This window comes from Crocodylus siamensis, chromosome 14 (genome assembly GCF_052110815.1).
Source record: "Crocodylus siamensis isolate JL-2025a chromosome 14, ASM5211081v1, whole genome shotgun sequence".
In the NCBI taxonomy this organism is placed as follows: domain Eukaryota; kingdom Metazoa; phylum Chordata; order Crocodylia; family Crocodylidae; genus Crocodylus; species Crocodylus siamensis.
In genome coordinates, this window is record NC_143408.1 from 18,360,273 (window position 1) to 18,380,346 (window position 20,074).

The 20,074-nt window shown below is 44.1% G+C and overlaps 1 protein-coding gene across 7 annotated transcripts in view; it reads right to left on the minus strand.

Moving 5' to 3' along the window:
• ARHGAP32 (Rho GTPase activating protein 32) overlaps nt 1–20,074 on the minus strand; it is a 450,132-nt gene that overhangs the window by 286,889 nt on the left and 143,169 nt on the right. The gene's annotated exons all lie outside the window — the stretch shown is intronic.

Genomic DNA, 20,074 nt, shown 5'->3' on the forward strand with positions numbered 1-20,074 from the left:
GATAAGAGTAATGCTTACAAACCAGCCAGTAGCTAACAAAATGTCCTGGAAAGCAAGTCAACTGCCATTCACTCTTTAAATGGTTAGTCCCATTACCATAATGCTATGAATAGAAGGCTCATCTGTCAGCAGGTCTCATACCACTCAAACAGCAAGCTCCAGCATAACAAAACAAAAAACAAAAACAGGAAAAAAAAAAAGAAAGGCATTCTGACCACGAAATCTGATTACAAGGAAGAAAAGCTGCACTAGAGAAAGATGAAGCGTGTGAAAAACGATGAAAAAATAATTAATAATCAAAAAGGAGACTACTAGTTTAGAAAAATCAATCAATCAATCAATCAATCAAAACCCATTTTAAAAAAGGTCAGTCAATATCTGACCATTTCGGATCTATTTAAATAAGTTAGTCAATGCTTTTCAAACTTTTACTGAGTGACTTGGAGGCCTCAGACCCATTAATGAAATTTAAGCTCTCAAGTGCCTGATTTTTTTTTTTAAGTCCAATAGGATTTAGGACACTGAGATATTTCTGAGGATGGGACTCCAATTTTTTAAACCAGGGTTTTGGGACGTAACATTTTCTAAAGTGCCTATTGCTGAGAACTCCCCAGATTGTTCCCTCAAGAGCAGGGGTGGACAAAATATGACCCGTGAGCCAGATCTGGCCCACGGCAGATTCCTTGGTCCTACCTGGTCCAGGCACCGTGCGGCCATGGTGCATCCTGCCACCCCTGGGCATGCAGTGGGGCTGGGGTGGCCCCACAGGTGGACTGCCTTTCTAGGCAGCAGCAGCTCTGTTGGCCCCAGCCCCATGGTACTGGCGGGGACCTGCGCACAGAGCCCCTACCCAGTGCACTGTGCACCCTCTCCAGACTCGCCCGTCCAGGCTCAGCAGTGGCAGCTGCTGGGTAGAAACTGTTGTTTGACATGGGGGGGGAAAGTGGCCCCACCTACTCTCTGTTGCCAGGCAGTTCTTGGTGCAGCTGCCCAGAGCCCATGCCACGCCGGGCTGCCCTGTGTCTGCTCTACACTGCTACCACTCCTGAACTGGGCAGCAGTGACACAGTGGCAGAGCCACTGCGCGAGCTCCAGGCAGCTGCATCAGGAACTGTCTGGCAATGGAGAGGGGAGTTTCTGCCTGGGGCTGCTGTCATTGCTGAACCTGCAAGGGTGAATCCAGAGCGGGCATGGGGGGCTCCAGGTTGAAGCTGGGGCCAGTGGCAGTGGCAGCTGGAAGGAGCCACCCCAACCCTGCTTCATGCCCAAGGGCAGCAGGACACGCCACAGCCAAGTGGTATGAAGCAGGTGCGGGCTGGGCTGGGGCTGCTAGTGCCAGTGAGGAGATGCCGTAGGTCACGAAGGCTCTGGGCTGTTGTGGGGCGGGTGCTGACTGGCCCAGGGAGGCATGTGTGAGGGGGCTCCCATGCACACCCCACCAAACCCTCAAACCCTCACCCCAAGCCCCACAAACACACCCTCTTCCACACACAATCACACCCCCCACAAACACTACACCCACCGACATCCTCCAAGACACCCCAAGCACCCCCCACACAGACCTGTGCACCTCTGGGGGGAGCCCCGCTCACTGCTATACACACACAAACATCTGACCACATGCATACACCCAGACACACACACCCAGCCACCGTCCCCCTCCACACACCCCACAAACCCCATACTCACGCACACCACACATCCCCACAACCCCCCCAGATCCACACATGCCCCCACACCCTCTGCCACACCCCACATACAAACACCAACATGCCCCTATAAACCCCATACCCACCCACCCTCGCCGCCTCCCATAGCCCCCGCAATATAAAAGAATAACACTTCCTTTTCAGCTATTATGCAATCACCTCTATATACACAGAGCAAACACACAAATCAAGGCAAAAATATGTTTTTAAAATCAAATTAAAATACATTATTGCAGATGTTTGATTTTTAGTATATAATCTGGTTATTTTTCTGGTTCCAAGATGGCAAACCCCCTTCCCAAAAGAAGTACTTCCCAAGGTCAAGGCGAGGGACTTCCAGTGGCAAAAGTCAGGGATTAAGGGGCGGGACTTCTAGTCCCAAAACGAAGACCTGGGGTTGGGCGCTTGTCAAGGGGCGGGGCCACCCTCAACTGCTTACCAACACTCATTAAGCGCCCCTCCAGCTGAAATAATTGCCCGCCCCTGCCCAAGAGCCATTCTGTACAACATGCACAGGAGGGCAAGCACCATCATACCTGCAGCCCCTGTGCAGCTCCTTCTCTGGTGTCCATAATCCACACGGGACAAGGCTGGCAATGAGCATGACAGCAAGTCTTCAGCTCCATTTACTTATGCACTCTCTCTTTCTAGGGTCAGAAACAGTATGGCAAAGGGGGCCAGAGACAGCTGGGCCTAGTGGAAGCTGCCTGCACAGCTCATCTATATGGCTAAACCAAACTTCCCAAACTGGATCAAGCACAATGTACTTGGCCTGGATGCAGAGATTAGTTGGTGAGATTTTTCAGTGTGTGGGTGGGCACATGTAAGTGCACACCTGTGCACGCATACACATGCACATTCATTCGCTCCTCCTGGCTCTGTCACAGAGATCAGCACTCTTCCACTCGCCCTTCACCTGTACACACCTACATAATAGTTAGCTGGAAACTCAAAGATAAGAATCTCATAGAGCGCTAAACTCTTTTATCCTTCATTTCCTGTAAGCAGCACCTTCCTCCTGAAATATTCCTGTTAATATCAAAAGCATTATTAAAATATAAGGTGAGGTACAACTTGGCCTTAGGAGGTCAGCAGAACATAAACCTGAGTTTCCCATCTTCTATGTATCTTGCACCAAAAGGTACATTTTGGCCCAATGACAAATATTTAAAAAACAAACCCCACGTGCTCCATCCAAATTGTTTTGAAAATTTTACTTTAACAATTCATTTCTTATTTAAAAAAGATTTGCTGAACTACCTACTGAAGCTTTCCTTTAAGACCAAACAGCACATGAATGAAGGGGCAACTGCTGTATTCTTACCTAATCTCTGCAATGTATCATGTTAATCAGATAATTATCCACAGATTCTTACATTAAACACAAGATTTAGTGACACGGTTTGCAAGAGAACCCTCAACGTTAATTAACATGAATTTCCTGGGATTCTCCATGCTAATTTTAAAAGCCTTTCAAGCAAAATTTAGAAAGACCTCCAACTACATTCACATGCTCTATTCATCTGGCATACTTTATTTTTCGCTGCAACGAATGAGTAAACAATATCAGCCTGCATTTTTCTGTTGTTACATCATCACTGAGAAAGAGCAAGTTTAGTCCGGTAGTGCAACATTTTCTCTTGTTGGCATAATAACCTCACCTTTTTTGTTAGATAAAGAAGGAACCACCTTCTATTACTGTTATAGTGTATAATTACTCCTTTCCGCCCAGGATCCTTTGCATTATAAATACAGGCGTTACAGAATAGGCAAACTAACGTGACGTCATTTTGCATTTCCATTTCATGTGGCAGGCTCTACTGCAAGCAAGTGCAAAGCATTATTAGAAGCTATTATTAATCAAAAGGTGTTAAAATGCTAACATAACAGAGAAAATGTCCTGGTTTAATAGAAATAGTTTAGCTGGGCTTTGCAAATCTTTACCAAACAGTGTTCCTTGCTATAAACATTTATGTTTCTTTTCTATTCTATTTAATGTACTGTACTCATCATCACAGAAGCTATCCTGAATTAAATGGCCCATGTACTTTGAAGTAGCCACCATTAAGAATATTGGAAGTTTAAAAAAAAAGAGTGCGTGTGACATGTCTCAAGATTAATTAGATGCTGTAATAACAGTATTATAATCATGGGAACTGTGTAAGTAAAGAAAACTGATTGATAGGACAGTTAGAGCTGTATATATTCTGATATACTATGCATTAACTAAAAAAAAGTCCAAATATTTACCTGCTTCCTTCAGGATAAATACTACAACGAGTGCTCAAATAAGCAATTTGTGTAGAGATTTATGAAATACATAGCATGTTAAATCCATGACTGTTAAATGATGCTTGTAAAGTATGTAATAAATAACTAGGAAATAGTTTCCACTGCTGCTGTATTAATCCCCTATTACAACAGCATTGAGGATCACAAAGAAAGTGATTTCCAGAACCTGCATGCCCTGTTCTCTGTTTCTACTGTGCACAGCACCGTGGCCCCTGGAGACCAGCATTTCTGTAGCAGAGATGAGTGAGATAAGAAAAACTAAAATAGATTAAACAAAACATTTCTCAAAGCATGTAGCTGCCCACAAGATTCATAACATGGTGGCATGCTGCTATCGCTATTGGGCTTTGGACCATTAGCTAAAAGCTCAGCAGCATGCCCACATACCTGCCTGGAACATGGACCCTGCCTTGTGGTGACCATTAAGAAAGCATGCCTTCGGTTCTAATTGTCTATTAATTCCAAATCTCGGTACTGAGTCCTTGTTTGCACTTCCTCTCGCCCAGCTAGAAACTCCCTGTGCAGTTAGCAATGTGAGAAGAGAAAGATAATTGCAACCCCCCAGTAATGCTAATCCACAAAAGCAAGCTGAGGCCCGAGCCTGGGCACTGCAATGCGGCTGTTACTCAACAGCGCTTGGCATTTTTCTAACCTGTCTTCTTCAGCCTTATTTATTCCAGACAAACACGCACCAGATTAATGTAAACCCTGCAAATAATAACTGCAACAATGGGCAGTTACACCCAACGCAAACTCTAGAGGACCAAGAGCTTAAAGAACAAACAAATCCAACGCTTCCAGAAAGGGCTAGACAGCACCGGTCGTTCATTATTTGCAAGATACCTTGGCCTTTCCTTGTAGAAAAGGGGCTGGTCTGGTTGCCTTGTTTAACACCTTCTGTCCGACTCCATTAGAGGTTCTTTATGGGAATCTTAAATATGCAATGCCACGTTGTGAAATTGTCAGTAGTTACAAAAATGCCTTTTTTTCATTAAATAGCAATTTGTGATTCCTCAGTACGATTTTTTCAGATTCTGAAAATTACGGTTCCTGATAATACTTCCTCTAGCAGATGCCTGAACCCTTTGTGTATATGGAGGAGAAAAAGAGAAATTAGCTGATATTCTCTTGTGGGCCGTAAGGTATTCATCATAAATTTCACCTGTGAAGAGCAGCTTGATTCAAAAAGCAAGCCGCTTTCTAATTTAAATGTCTATATGGCATCAGCTGGTGTTTAACATAATATTTAGATTGCAGTGGGTATTTGTTACCAATGCCGTATCCAATGTCGCTATATTGTTATCCGTAATGTGATATGTAACCCGATTTGCACAGTCAACGACACTTGCTAGTGTGGTGTCTTGTCATCTATTGGCTGCTGTAGGGAATTAAAGCAAAAAAAGTATGAACTTGGAACAAGGTTGTTCATCTGGTTTGTTTTTTCTTTGAGGGGAAGATACATGGAACGTCTCTTTCTGGCTAGACCGGCGGTGCTCAATCTCTGGCCTGTCATTGAGCCTGTGGGTCTCCAAAAAGGTCTGGAAATTTGGTGGTGGGGAAGCAGTGACGGTGTTAACGTTGCTGCCCTGCTGCCAAATTTGCAGACCCGTAAGGGGCTCCACAAGCTAGATAACGCACGTGGGAAGTGTGTCAGATCACCCCTGCGGCCTGGCCCCATGCTCTTCTTCCAGACTGGGGACCTGGAAGGTTGACCCCATCGGGCTAGGCCAACCATTCAGAGCCAAACTAACTTGGGTTGTCTTCCATAGGCAGAGGCTTGGTGCTTAAATTTTCAAGCACATACAGATAGCATGTGTGAAAGAGTAAAAGCACGAAAGTCTCAGAATACTTGGCCTTTCTCTTCGAGGCCCAGTTCCTAGAGCCATGCAGTATGATCAGCCTCTCAGCTTTCAATAAGAAAATGTTATTCAATTTATGTTTTACTAGCCCTTCTGTTTTCAAAGAAAAACTCAAAAAATGCAATTCAAAATGTCACCAAAGTGAGAGAAACAGAAAAATCCCAAAATACATTAACCTCTCCTCCCTTCCCTCTCCAACTCCTCTCTCCGTCATTTTAACGTCAATCTTGTGATTTTTCTGGGGTTCCAACTCACAGCTTTTGAGGTTGTCAAGACTAATCAATGAAAAATAAGCTCATTTGAAACAAGGCTCTTGATTTCCTGGGTAACTTCACTTAAGGGGTAGGGATAGAAATTACACTTGAACCAATGTGTAATCAGAAACCAGTTCAAATCTGTAACATAACAGAGTCCAGTGCACATAAGTCACTTTCAAAATGGCTGAAACCAATTTAAGAGAACCCTGGTTGGATGTGGTATCAGATTTAACTGATTTAGGCTAAATCGGTTTACTGAACTTCTGTCCCCGATCCTCTCCAGATTCAAGTTAACTCAGTCCTGCAGCATCCCAGGATGCTTTGCACCTCCTCCGCAAGCCCCCTCTCACAGGGTGGGCAGGTTAGCTTTGGCCCCAGCTGTCTGCTCCAGCTGAGCAGGGAGCTGCGCTCTAGCGCCACCCAGCTTCTGGCCTCACCCACTGCAGGCATGTGGCTGCATTTCTGGAATCAAAAGCGAGTGTCTGTTCAATTGCTTATTGGTTCAATCTATGAGGCTTAGACTAACCTGTGAAGACTGAATCGATTCAGCCTCAGACTTTTTGAGTGTTTGTACTTAGCCATACTGTCTTTTAAGTCTCCCTTGAGCATCTGCCCTTCCATCCAAATGGGCTCATCTGCATTAGACTCTGCTGCCACAGTTGTGACAGCAGAGCCCCCTGGTGTAGACAGAGGGCATGGACATCTCTAGCAGAAATCAAGCAGTGAGGACACATACAGGGATATTCCTGTGATACCCAGGACTGAAAGGAGAGGAGTAGCTGGCAAAGGATCCTCATGCCTTCCCCACACCCCGGTCCCCCCACTCGGGGCAAAGCACAAGGAAGAGTGGCAGAGGAGTCACAAATCAGGAAAATGTCCCCTGAGCACTCCTCAGTCTGGGGAAGGTGCGGAGAGCATTTTCCCACCACTCCGCTCCTCCCAGAAATCGAGAGGAGTCAGGCAGCTGCTGCTTCCTGCGCCTTCTCCAGCCTGGGGTGACCCTGATCAGAGGAAGGTGACAGGAGCAGGGGAGAGGGGCAGCTGCAGTTTGAAATGCCTGTTCACTCCCTCTCTTAAGAAGAATGGGAAAGTTATCAATGACTCAGAAAGGAGCTAAAGCAGGACACTGGGCATGGCATTTCTGCATAAGAAAGAAAGCAATTACAGAGCAAGAGGGACATACAGAGAATTCAGAATGAAAAGGGTGGCCCATCCTCTTAAAAACCTTATTTTGAAGAGATCACACGTATCAATCTGTCATTCCATATTAATATGGAAATGATGCTGTGCGTCAAGATGCCACAGAACAAACGTGATTTTTGCTCTTATTCAGCATCTTCCATTGAGGATCCTAATGTGTTCCACTCACATTAATAAGTTTAGCTTCACATCCTCTCTGCCAAATCACTAAGATTATCCTCAGATTATGCTGAGTATGGGATTATGGGTCAGCGTACACCTATGCCTTCCCTGCCACTTCCCACCAACCAAGGAAGCAGGCATCACATGTAAGATCATCATACTGGCCTCTGCCTTGATTACTACTGAGCACATATTGGAAGCAGTCAGCGTTCCCAGATGACAAGGAAAGGAAGGAAAACAAAACTCAAAATACTTAAACATACAAAACATGCCAAAAATTACATGTTTTAAACCAAAAAGATCTCAAATGAATAGCAACTTTTTAAAACCATTTCCCCATATCTGCATTCCAAAACAAATATTAGCTAAAGCAGGTTTTCCCTAGTCAGAGAAGAACATCAACATTTGCTCTCTTCTCTCCTTTATCCCAACAGTAGGAGAGAAAGAAGGGAGAAGATACATTAGGACAAATACATAAATTATCTCTTAGTTCACTCGTATATCAAATACCCTATAAGGCCTAACATATTTTCCACCATCGTTTTAAGACAGGCCTGCTTCCCTTTTACATGACTGCATCTCATTCATTTGTCCAACACTTGTACATGTAAAAAGGGATGGGTCTGGGTAGCAGCCAACAAAGCAGATGCCAAGAAAATAAGATATGTAAAACTATGACTATTTACCCACCTCAGTATTGCCAGTTTCCCTCCTATTCTATCCTTGAGAGAGATTTGGTAGCATTGTTTTTTCTGGACACTAAATCCATTAACCCCAATTTATATAGATCCAAAGCTACTGTGCTTACAGATAGTTCAACTAGGTTTAGCATGCAAAGTAACAAGTAATTGAAAAGAAATGGGAACAGTTTGTTATAAATTTCTGCTATGATAACTTGTAAGATATGCCAAGCATGAAGAATGAAACCGCATAAATATAAAATGCTAGTTTGTCAAGCCAGTTTCCGTTTCAATCCCTGGCTTTCATAGAATGTCCTGCACTGTAGCATCAGTGATAAATTAGTTTGGAGCCCAACCACACCAAGAATATTTATGCTGTCATAAGTATGGACTAAAAGAAACAAAAAACACATGTCTGTGATGCATGCAAGCAGAATTCCCTTATCCCATGCTAATGCCCTGCCTTAAAAATACAGCTGCCAGTGAAACTGAAGTTTGGATTTTTATCGATTCTTTCACCGGCACAATTTCCTACACCATTCTGTGCTCAGGCATCAAACCCTTTCTACTGGTGCCACTCAAGCTATGCAGGAATCAGTTCGAGGTGGCAGCAGATCACTGGTGGGCCACAGACTCGGACAGAAATAGAATCAACATTAAATGCTAAGACTGACTCCTTCATTTGCAGATACAAATCGTTTCTATCTATTTGGACCCCAAAGGTTTACGGTATGTTTAGTCACTGGACTCGCATGTTCCTTCACTGAAAAATTGACTTGTCCAGGAAACAGGAGTTTGACTCTCAATTGAAGACACTGTCGTTTTAGCTTTGTACAATCTTCACTGAAAATCACTCAACTATGTGCTAGCTGATCGGAATGGTCTGCAACTCCATTATAGACTTTGACACGATCCAGACCAGGGGCCAGATTTGAGGAGCAGCTGCGTCCCAGCTGGCACGGCTCAGCATGCTCTTCCACACACAGCGGACAGCCAAAAAGTTCTCAGGCTCCCCCATCCCCACCGTTCTGGGATGCTTTTTTGGTCAACGCGGTCAACTCTACATTCCAGCAGCAAATCTGCTGCATGTTGACTCATCTGAAAATCATTTAGAGGACTTACATTTATCCTTGTACTAACACAACTACGCAAGAAAAAAAAATAGATCTGGGGAACAATCAAATTGAAGAAACTGTATTTTATGCTCTTTTTAGGGGACCCTGAAATCATCAGGAGAGCTTTCAGGCCTGAAGTTTCAGAATTCCAACTCTCCTACGAGAGTCAATGTTTCTGATTTAGACACCTAAGGGTACGCACCCTCACATGGGACATATTTTCAAAGGTGGTTAGTAGGGATGTGCAAAGTGGGCCGTATTCGATTTGGATTCAGCCCAATTCAGGGGCCAGTGATTAAATTAGTTGATTTGGATCACTGTCCCGATTCAATTTGGCCGAATCCGAATCTGAAGATTTGAAGCTGATTCAGAGAATCAGTGATTCGGACAGACACAGCTTTAAATGTTTTTTCTCGAGGTTCCAGGTGGCTCGTGAATGCTGCAATACTGGGGTGGATGGAGCGTCCCACAGGAGCGGGGGTTTTCCCCACGTGCTTGGCGGCAGACCTGGAAGTGGACCAGAAGTACTTCCAGTCCTTTGCAGGTCTGTGCATGGAGGAACCCCCCCAAGTCTGTGACCAGGCATGGGGGGACCCCAGGTGCTCCTCCCCAGACCTACGAGGCACCAGTCACCAAGCTGGGGGGCAAGTCCACTGCATGCTCTGTGGCAAATTCGCAAGTGGACCGGAAGTGCTTCTGGCCCACTTCCAGGTCCACTGCTGAGCACACTGGGGACCCCGACATACTCCCGTGGGATGCTCCATACGCCCCACCATCTCAGCATTCACAAGCCACCTGCTACCTTGAGGTATGTAGAAAAAAGATTTAAAGCGGTGCCTATGTCCAAATTGCCAAATCTCTCCAAATCGACTTGGAGGCTTCCAATTCGATTCGGAGAGATTAAAGGGTCTCCCGATTCAATTCAGATTTGGAGATTCAGCTGCCAAATCAGGCCGGATCTCCGCCAAATCAAATCAGCGACCGAAGCTTCGCATAGCCCTAATGGTTAGCACTCAGAGGTCCTGCAGACGTTAGGGGAGTGATTCCAGAAAAAGTGCATATAGGTGTAGCATAGATCTGTATTTCTTTACTCCCGGATCCTGTAGAGCCTAGATGTCCTTGGCTGTTTCCGCAACTTGCCCTAATCTCTTTCCCTATTATTGGAAAGTCACAAAAAGAGTTTTGAGGTTATGCACAATATTACCTCCCTGTCTTCTCCAGGGGACACTGTCTCATGACAGGGACAACAGTATTTAACCCAATGGAGTACTGATGGCACTTAGGTTTTTTGATGCTACGAAATAAAACAATTTATAGCTGAAAATAACTCTTTTGCCAATATTACAGTGTCTGCCAGTGCTGTATTTCAAACAAAAAAAAAAAAATCTATACCAAAAAATGGAGGGAAAATAATTATTCATGTTTTAATTGTAAAAAAGAAAATGAAATACCACATTTTTCACATGCAATTATTCATGGCATTTCCAAATACTGGTTTGAAACTTGGCAACAAGCTAGACTGTCTGCAAACACAACCTCCACAAAATGCTGGCGTGCATCCATAGATGCTTCTCGAGCAAATCCCGGGACATCATTCTCCCCTTGTACTCGGCCTTGGTGAGGCCGCAGCTGGAGTACTGCGTCCAGTTTTGGGCTCCACAATTCAAAAAGGATGTGGAGAAGCTTGAGAGAGTCCAGAGGAGAGCCACGCGCATGATCAGAGGTCAGGAAAACAGACCTTATGATGACAGGCTGAGAGCCATGGGACTCTTTAGCCTGGAAAAGCGCAGGCTCAGGGGTGATCTGATGGCCACCTATAAGTTTATCAGGGGTGACCACCAGGATCTGGGGGAACGTCTGTTCACCAGAGCGCCCCAAGGGATGACGAGGTCGAAGGGTCACAAACTCCTGCAAGACCGTTTCAGGCTGGACATAAGGAAGAATTTCTTTACTGTCCGAGCCCCCAAGGTCTGGAACAGTCTGCCAGCGGAGGTGGTTCAAGCGCCTACATTGAACACCTTCAAGAGTAAATTGGATGCTTATCTTGCTGGGATCCTATGACCCCAGCTGCCTTCCTGCCCTTTGGGCAGGGGGCTGGACTCGATGATCTCCCGAGGTCCCTTCCAGCCCTGATGTCTATGAAATCTATGAAATCTCCATCCAAGGTAAGCTTAACATCAGTCACTGTGAGAAACAGTTAGTCAAATGCACAGCAGGGGAAGTTAGGGAGTCGTGGTGTAAATGAAAACTAGAACCCTGAGGAAAGTAACCTGCAGATTTTTACACTTGACCCATACATAGAAATAACTACATTTTATCCTTAAAATGATCCAAGCGACAATTCTAGGCACCAAAGCCACAAAAAAAAAAAAAAAAAAAAAAAGAGACGGTCAAAGGAAAACCTATGTCAGTGCGTGGATGGCCAACGCAGCTCACTGCACTGCGGTTCCTTTGTAGGCCAGCCCTTCAAGGTAAGTCATATTTGCTAGAGACAGGGATTTTTATGCACAGCATCCCAGGAGGAAAAGTAGTACTCTCTAAATACTGGTGGTCCCTGCCCACTGACTAAAACTATCAGCTCCGTCCGGTTAGCTGCTGCTACTCAGCAATTGGAAACATTTCGCAAAAGGAGGGAGATGACTAAGAAACCGGGGCTAAGCAATAAAAACACAGATCAGCATGTTAATTTTTTTTTAAATGGGAGTTAGTGACATGGCACACAGATCGGGAAAAAAATCATGCAGAATTCTTGAAAATACTTAGTGTAGCTATAAAGATCTCATAGAAGCTATTAGGTAGTAGTCAAACAAACCATGGGATATGAGGTCCACAATTTTGTCCGTATTTGTCACGCTTTGGTAAGTTTACCTCCATGCAAAACTCCCTCCTCTTCTTCAAGACTAGAAGATAAAAGGAAATTTCCATCTTTCCTTTCCAGCACTTCCTGATTTGTAGCCACAACTTCTCCTGCCTGTTTCCCAGACCCTTCACTCCCTCCCCCCAGGCTCCTACACGAAAGAGAAAACCTGCTCAGCTATTCAATCCACCCGTCCTCTAGAAGCTGATTGTAGGTCCTCTGCCCCGAGCACTTCTGCTCACAGGACCGATACCCATACAAAAGTAACACCACTGCTGCAGTTTCACAGGTTCTCATTAGGGTCGGACCATCAGATAAAACAGGACTAGTGCCTCATTTATGTCACTGTGCAAAAGATACGAGCAGCTACGGCAGCACAAGCCACATGGGTCTAGAGATAGTAAAAAAACACCATCCCTTTGTTTTAACTTCCCGGGCATGAATCCTGTACCTGTACAACCACAAGGAGTAGAGCTTACCATTAAAACGTACCAATAATTTTGAAACAGAGGTCTTAAACCCCCTCATTTATCATGGGAACTTCTCCCATTCATCAGTGGTGAAGAGAATTTTCCAAGCTGTGGAACTCAAAATGCTTTTAAGTTTGCACATCACTGCCTGCCCCTGCAAATATGAAAACTGGGATGGGTCCATATTATTTTAAAAAGCAGCGGTCCAAAAATATGTATTAAATGAACTACTGTATTAAATGATACAAAGTTATGCAAGTCATTAAAGTCGTCTTTATTTTTATCTTGCATCCCATACACATTGCCTCCCTTCTGAAACCACTCCACCTTGCACATCCTCCCTTCAGTATTGTGTAGGGCCTAATGTAAACTTCAGATGATTCTTCAGGTCTTGTTTCTACATTTTGGGTGTTCACCAAACCTAACCATGGCGACCTTCTCCAAGCAGCTCTGGGGTACAATTACATACTTTCTAAACTGAATTCTCCTTACTTAACTGCCTTTTCAAGGGAGTTTTGAAGTTGGGATAGTTTAGTTGGCAGATCAGAACATTTCCAGGGGAGAACTTGGAGCTTTTAAATGTTACTAAACTTGCTAGAAAATATGCCACGAAAGCAATATATTCTACTGGAAGGAATAGAAACCCCTCAGCTGTGTGTAAAACACCACATATTGCTAATAGGTCCCTGATCTCCACCTTCAGTAGAAGCAAGAAGTCTTTACTTTGCAGGAAGGGAATGCGTGTTCTACCCTTCCTGCAAAATGGCAACCCCAGACATTCAAAAATTGTGAGTTTAAGTATTTAAAAACAATAAATTTGGCTTTTATTAATTCCCCTTCTGATTCCAGACAGCAAAGGATATGTTTGGGTCATGTTTCCAACCTGTTCTCTACAAACATGTCGGCTAGAAACTTTTTTTAAAATATAAATGAAAGCCGGTATTTGCACATAATTACCTGCCTCCATCAGCAGGGTCTTTAAATAAAATATTGCGATAAAAAGCGTGAAAGAGCTGGCAATGTTGCTACTACCACCAGGAAATGGTGATGGTATTCAGCATGGTAACAACTGACAAGAACTAGGCAGTCATGGATTCAAACAATATTATTTAGAAGGTACAATAAATATCATCTGATCCAGCGAAATGCCCTTAGGGGAAAGACGTATAGTAGGGGATGAGAGCAGATTTCACCTTGCCTATCATATTTTTGCCTTTAAAACATAAAGAGGGCTTGAGTAATCCCCTGTCATGGTTTACTTTTTAAAGAGGAAGCCTTCTCACTTACACCAGTGAACAAATGCAATAGGTAGGGGTGCACCAATAAAGATTTTCTTGGCTGATACCTATACCCAATTATTAACAATCCATATTGGCCAATACCAATCCAATAATCAGTCTGGGTACGTGTGACGTTGGAGGCTGCTGGAAAGCGCCCAAAAAAGTTTATTTATGTCAGTACTTTAAAATGTGCACTGGGGGGGCTCAGGGGTCCTTGTAGGCCAGATGCAGCCTCATGCACGCAGCAGCACTCTCCCAGGAACAGGACATACCGTGGCAGTAGCTCCAGCTTCGGCTCCCCTTTGCCACGATGACAGCTCCAGCTGCAGCTCCGGATGCTGCTCCAGCCCCAGCCCCAGCACATGGCCCCAGCACTCCAGCTCCAGCATGGGACATATGATGGCAGCTCCCCCACCAAAGGGTGACAGTGAGACCAAGAGAGGAGCAGCTTGGGCCACAGCAGTGTGGAGGGGTGACCGGAGGGTGCTGGAACTGGATCAGCCCTCGCTACCGCTTCTACCACTGGGGCCCAGGAGCTCCGGACTCTACAGCGGGCTATTTTCCCAGCGATGTCCCCCAGCTTCTGGCTGGACCAGGCCATATGCTTAACACCCTTGAGTTGCGCAAAAATGATGGTTTTACCTAGTACGCAGGTTGTACCTGCTCCTTTCTCAGACCTAAAAAAGGGCATTTTGTGCTCATAGCTTTTTTGACATCTCTCCCGACTATATAGTTCATCCAATAAAATATATTACCCCCACTTCTCACCAGAAATTATAAAACGATTATTTGTGTGGTAGAAAGAAAACCTGCTCCGAGGCTGAAAGCTCATCTCATACTTTCCACTCTTGAACAAAGTTTATAGCACCAATTTATAAACCCTTGGGAAAAAATGTTGAAAAACCCTGGCGTGTTCAACAGCACGGTGAATAGGAAAATGAATCTTGAACAGAAGAACGTGCACGCTGCTAGAGCCCATTACTATGTCACATTTACTTCGTGACAACAAGCTGCATCCAGACATTCAGATCAAGCAAAAAAGAAAAAAAGAGCTGGCTCCTTCACAGAGCCATATCCCAACAAGACTAGACACTCAAGTCGATTCACTCGCTGAGGGAAACGAAAAAGCTAACGTCTCAGCTTTGTGTACATCAGCTCAACAACCAACAAAGCCATCAACTTATCTCAACAAAAGAAAAGGGATATTTGTGATCATCCAGCTAAACTCGCCCCCAGCTTGAACTGTCTTAATTAAAACCAAAGCACTATGTGAAACGCTGGGCATGCAAATGTAACAAAGGCTTTCTAGTTTCTGACGTCATGAGAAGCATCAGGCCAAAAGGTTTATTGTCCACGTTTTGGTAGCCAGAGATTTTTAATACTCCGAGGAGTTTTAAATTGAATTTACGGCACTTGTAAATATGTAATCCAACATGAAGTAATGCACTGTCATCTTCAGGATGCCTCAGAAATGTATCCAGCCATGCACCATAACGCAAGGACAGTCTTAGGAACGAGAGTGCTCACGATCACCAGAGCAAGACTAAAAGTCCTCTCCCCGGTACGGTCAGGACAACGGTCTCATTTTAGGTCCAAATCACTGATCTGCTGGCCTGCTCGCTGCCAACCAGCACAACCACCTGCCTTCATTCACTGCTTTCTTCCCCACAGCACTCTACACAATGACACATCATTAAAGATCGGAGGCAGGGCTCATGTCTGTTGAAAAGGAAAATGGCAGTGATGTTCCCAAGCGAGTACTGCCATTTTATTGCTCCTTCCCAATAAGGAAGGACAGTGACGGCGGCTCAAAATGTGCAGGAAAAGAAGAGAGAAAAGAGTAGACAAAGGCAGGTTCTCAGCCATCTGCGTGGAAATCAGCATAGCCCCACTTGAACACAATTTTAAAAGGTATAACCAGAAGTTAGAAGAAATAACCCAGACTTAAAGGCAAACTTGAGATTGAAATGGTGCTGCTAAAAAGAAAAGCTGAGTTGACATTCCTCCCTCTCCCTTCCCCATATTCAAGCTCTAGCTGTGCTCTGCTTCTTAATGCTACTTCTTGACCTCTCAGGACACATATACAGGCTAACTGCAGCAGAGGTATGAATAAATGTGGGGTTCTTTAATTGCCTTTTGACATTAAGACTTCAGGGCACACTGACCGTGTTCTCAAGCTTTTCCCCACCAACAGGGATTAGCAGTTTCCTTTTCAAATAAAGAAAATGAACGCTGTAATCTCTTTTCACATTCACTGTTTAGGCACACCCCAAGTGGTAATATACACTAGCAGACGTTAAGGTCCATGCAAGCTTTAACACACCTTGCACAAGTAAAAGCAGTGAAAACGTAGCACCGTGATGGGTTCCAGCATGGACCCGAACATACTGCAAGCCCTCTGGGGACCTATAGTGCTAGTCTTGCTGAACCACATGGCACTGCATCCTCATGCATAGCAAATTAAAACTGAAACAGGTATGCCAATGCATTTATTTGCCTGTTTCAGCTATCCTTAAATCTATCCTTTTTGCCCTAACCCAGTTCCTAAATCTCTTACTCGTGCCGTGATCATGTCTCACCTCATATGCTCTTCTCCTAAACTCAGTCCCCTCCCACTTTGTCCTACCTCTTTCTGTCCTACTCACTCCTTCAAAGTCATCTCCCTTTCCCATAGCTGCTTTCCCACCCTTCCATCTCTGATCTTGCCCACTTTGCTCATCTTTTCACTAATCTCCCCTCCTCCACCCATGCCTCTTTCACTATTAGGTCTGAACCTCCCCTGCCAATTAGTCTTGGGTCAACTTCTTGTCAGCCAGTTGACCTCCATCTCTCCTTGAAATACCTGAGGTTGCTGAAAAGTCTTTTAAAACTTTGTGGATGCATAACGTCTGTTTTTCTCAGAATGGAAACAACTGGAGGAAAAGCCCATTTGAAATGCAAAAGTATTCTAAAAACTGGAATTTCAACAACCAAAGCAGAAACATTTGGGCTGGTCAGGTGAAAACCAAAATGTCGTGCCTGACAGGCTACATTTTTCTGTTCCTGAAAGCCAACTATTTCTGGTAAATTTTCATCAAATGCAAAAATTCTGATTTCAGATTTCCCAAAAAACATTCTTAAAAATCCTACTTCAATACGCTTTTGTTTTCATTTTTATCAAAATGTTCATGGGGGAAAACTAAAGGCTGAATGAGGTTGGTCTTCTGTCTTTTGCAGCTCTGCCTCTATTAAGAATCCCTTCTGTCCTGTTCTCCTCGCAGAAGTCTCCACACCCTCACCTGTCTTGAACTGCTTTCCCATGTCACGTCTTGTCTGTCTCATGATGGAAGCTCCTCGGGGAAGGGAATGCACATTTTAATCTGTGTTTCACAAGGCATTGTACACTCATAAATCATTAATTACTACTGCTAATAATCAGAAGTATACGAATCAGGGGATGAAAGGGCATGGCAAGAGGCCACGCCTACTTACCACTTTCAATAAGACAGCAATAAGTGGATATTAGTCCTTAAAAACAAATTTAAAAACAGCTGCAGGGAAATATTATTGGGGTTGTACGAGATCTGTAATTAACCCGTGGAACATATTCCTGCAGGATATCGGTATGCAAATGACAGCGTTAGATTTAAGAGGCAGATGTGGGCAACACGAGTAAGAAAAGGACCTGCTTCCGCTAGCTGGAAAAAGAAAAAACCAAAGAGCCATCCATTCTCAGGACTCTCACGGTGATCTGATCACCAGCTGGGGGTCGGGAAGAAATTTCTGCCTGTGGTGCAGACCTGTAAAATTAAGTGAAAGGTGGAAGATGTATGCCTTCCTTTAAAATCTTGTTTGCCAGTCTGAACATGCCTACTGTATGTCTCTAGTTCCCTCAAAAGTTTCAGCTGTGCAGAAGAAAGGCAGTTTAATGGAAGAAAAAAATCTCCAACTGGCAAACTTAAGTGACTTTTTAAATTACTAGTTTTCCTCATTGTCTACAGAAAAGTGTTTTTATAAGCCATGGAGAAATGATCCAACCGATATGCTATTTATAACAAAATGCACATCTGACCACCAAAAAATCTGGCACACCCACATGCACACATCCCCCCCCCCCCCCAAATATGTTGTTATTATAGGTATGACAAATTGCCCCTTTTTTCAATTTTTGTCCCAACTAGTGAGGATAGCTCAATATTCCTTCCCAGGAAAGCACAGTGTTACTTCTCAATGCAAGAGGGATGTAGTTCTCCGTGTTCGTCCAAAGTTAGGGTAGAGGTTCATCTCATAGACCAATGCAAGGAAAATAAAGTGAGGTGGAGCTAGAGGGCGCACTCGGGTCACAAGTGAACATGAGTTTCGCGGTCTCAAACCAGCTCTTCTGGGAGGTAATGCCATATCACACAAAGCATCCCACAACCTGGCACAGAGATGAACATAACATGCCAAAGGCTGGCATTACGAGCGAGTGCTGCGAGACAGAACTAAAGCATATTGCTTGGTAATGAGAGAGGAGCTAAAACAATGCTTGCCCCCCTACACTCTAGTTATCCTTTAGGAGCTGCTAGTCTTCTCACCCATGCCACAGTTGACCCCAAAAGGCCATAATAAAAGCAGTTGCTACAGCAAAACTAGATAGCAGTGGATGGAAGGTGCAAAGAGTTAAAAAAAACACTTCCATAATCCTTTTAAATGTTAGTCTTGCCTGAGAGAGTCAATGCAGATTTTTATCTGTACTCTGAAAAGCAGGACGCTGAGGAGCCCTGGGGCCAGAGGTCTCCCCTTTGGAGATGCAATCATAGCTAGATAATACCAAATTCCATCATGCCCTGAACTATTTACACAAAAAGAGATGCTGGCATGCCTGGAATTAAAATAGAGTTCACCTAGAGACAACCCTGAAATTTGGGACCCATTTAGATGAAGGCTGCATACAGTGTACAGGAAATTAAAGGCAAACAACCTCACTTTTTAGCAGAAGACACAATACTAAACCGCATCACTGCCTGCAAGTATCTGCTTGCAAACATTAGGATTCTTGTTTGGCATGAAGCGCACACGAAGTGGGTACATTTCCTAAGGAGTTTCCAACAAAATCCCTCATCCCTCTCTTTACAGACCCCTCCGCATTTAGTGAGAGAGAGGCAATCTGACTGATGAAGGATCACACACTCGTTACTACGTGCCAATCCACCAGAAACCCGAGGTGTGGATTCTCGTATTTGCAGCTCAGCTGTTTGCTTTCAGGTTTCTGACCAAGTTTTCTGATGAACTAAATATGAGAGCCAATGACACAGCAGTCAACTGTCTAAAGGTATTTTAGTTCCTGGATGATGCAAATACAGTAAGGCGAGCCCACTAACAGTTCCCCGAAGGCAACAAAGCCCAGGGGGAAAAACAAACCACAAATCCAAAGAAATTTTGCAATACTAGTATGAACTAGCTACCACAACCCTAGGGCTGTGTAAACCTGTGGGTGGAGCCAGCATAAATTAACTAAACTTAATGTATATGCATTGTACGTTGAAACAGGAGAGCCTATGTCTTCTGCTTCCTGCAGCTATATTCTTAAATAAGTTTAGGTTTTGAAAAGCACCCTGAACCTGCAAACCAGGTAGGTGGTGGCAGTCATCCCAGGGAAGGCAAATTTAATTTAAATGCCTCCCCACCCGTCTTCCTTCTCCACAAAGAAATATTTATGTGCTCTCAGCCCTGAAGCAGAAAATCCCAATTGGACTGGAACAGCAATAGACTTCTTTCACATCAGCCGTGGTATAAATCCAAGCCCAGGGTGAAGGAGAAGATTTGCCCTAAAGATAATCAGCTCTGCTTCACTCTGCAGGAATTTTAATGACATGATAACCTGGCCCTCCAAAGCTATAGCTCCAAAACCATACAGTGGCAATAAGCACTTATGGGTAGTTAACCATTAAAAAAGTACAACCCCGCACCACACACACCAGCAACTATCACTGATTTAATACAGCTGAAGTCCAGATTATGCGTTTTACCCTACTGTAGGTAGCACCACAGAGATCATGTTATTTTTAGATAAAATAAAAGCAAGTTTCAGAAACTCGAATAGCTGCACTTTACACAGAATTTACAGGAAAATGTTTCAGAAGAGGCTGTAAAATAAAGGGGGGGGGGTGATTATTATACTCTACTTACTTTTCATACACTGGTATAATCTTTATGAAAACCTGACCAAAGG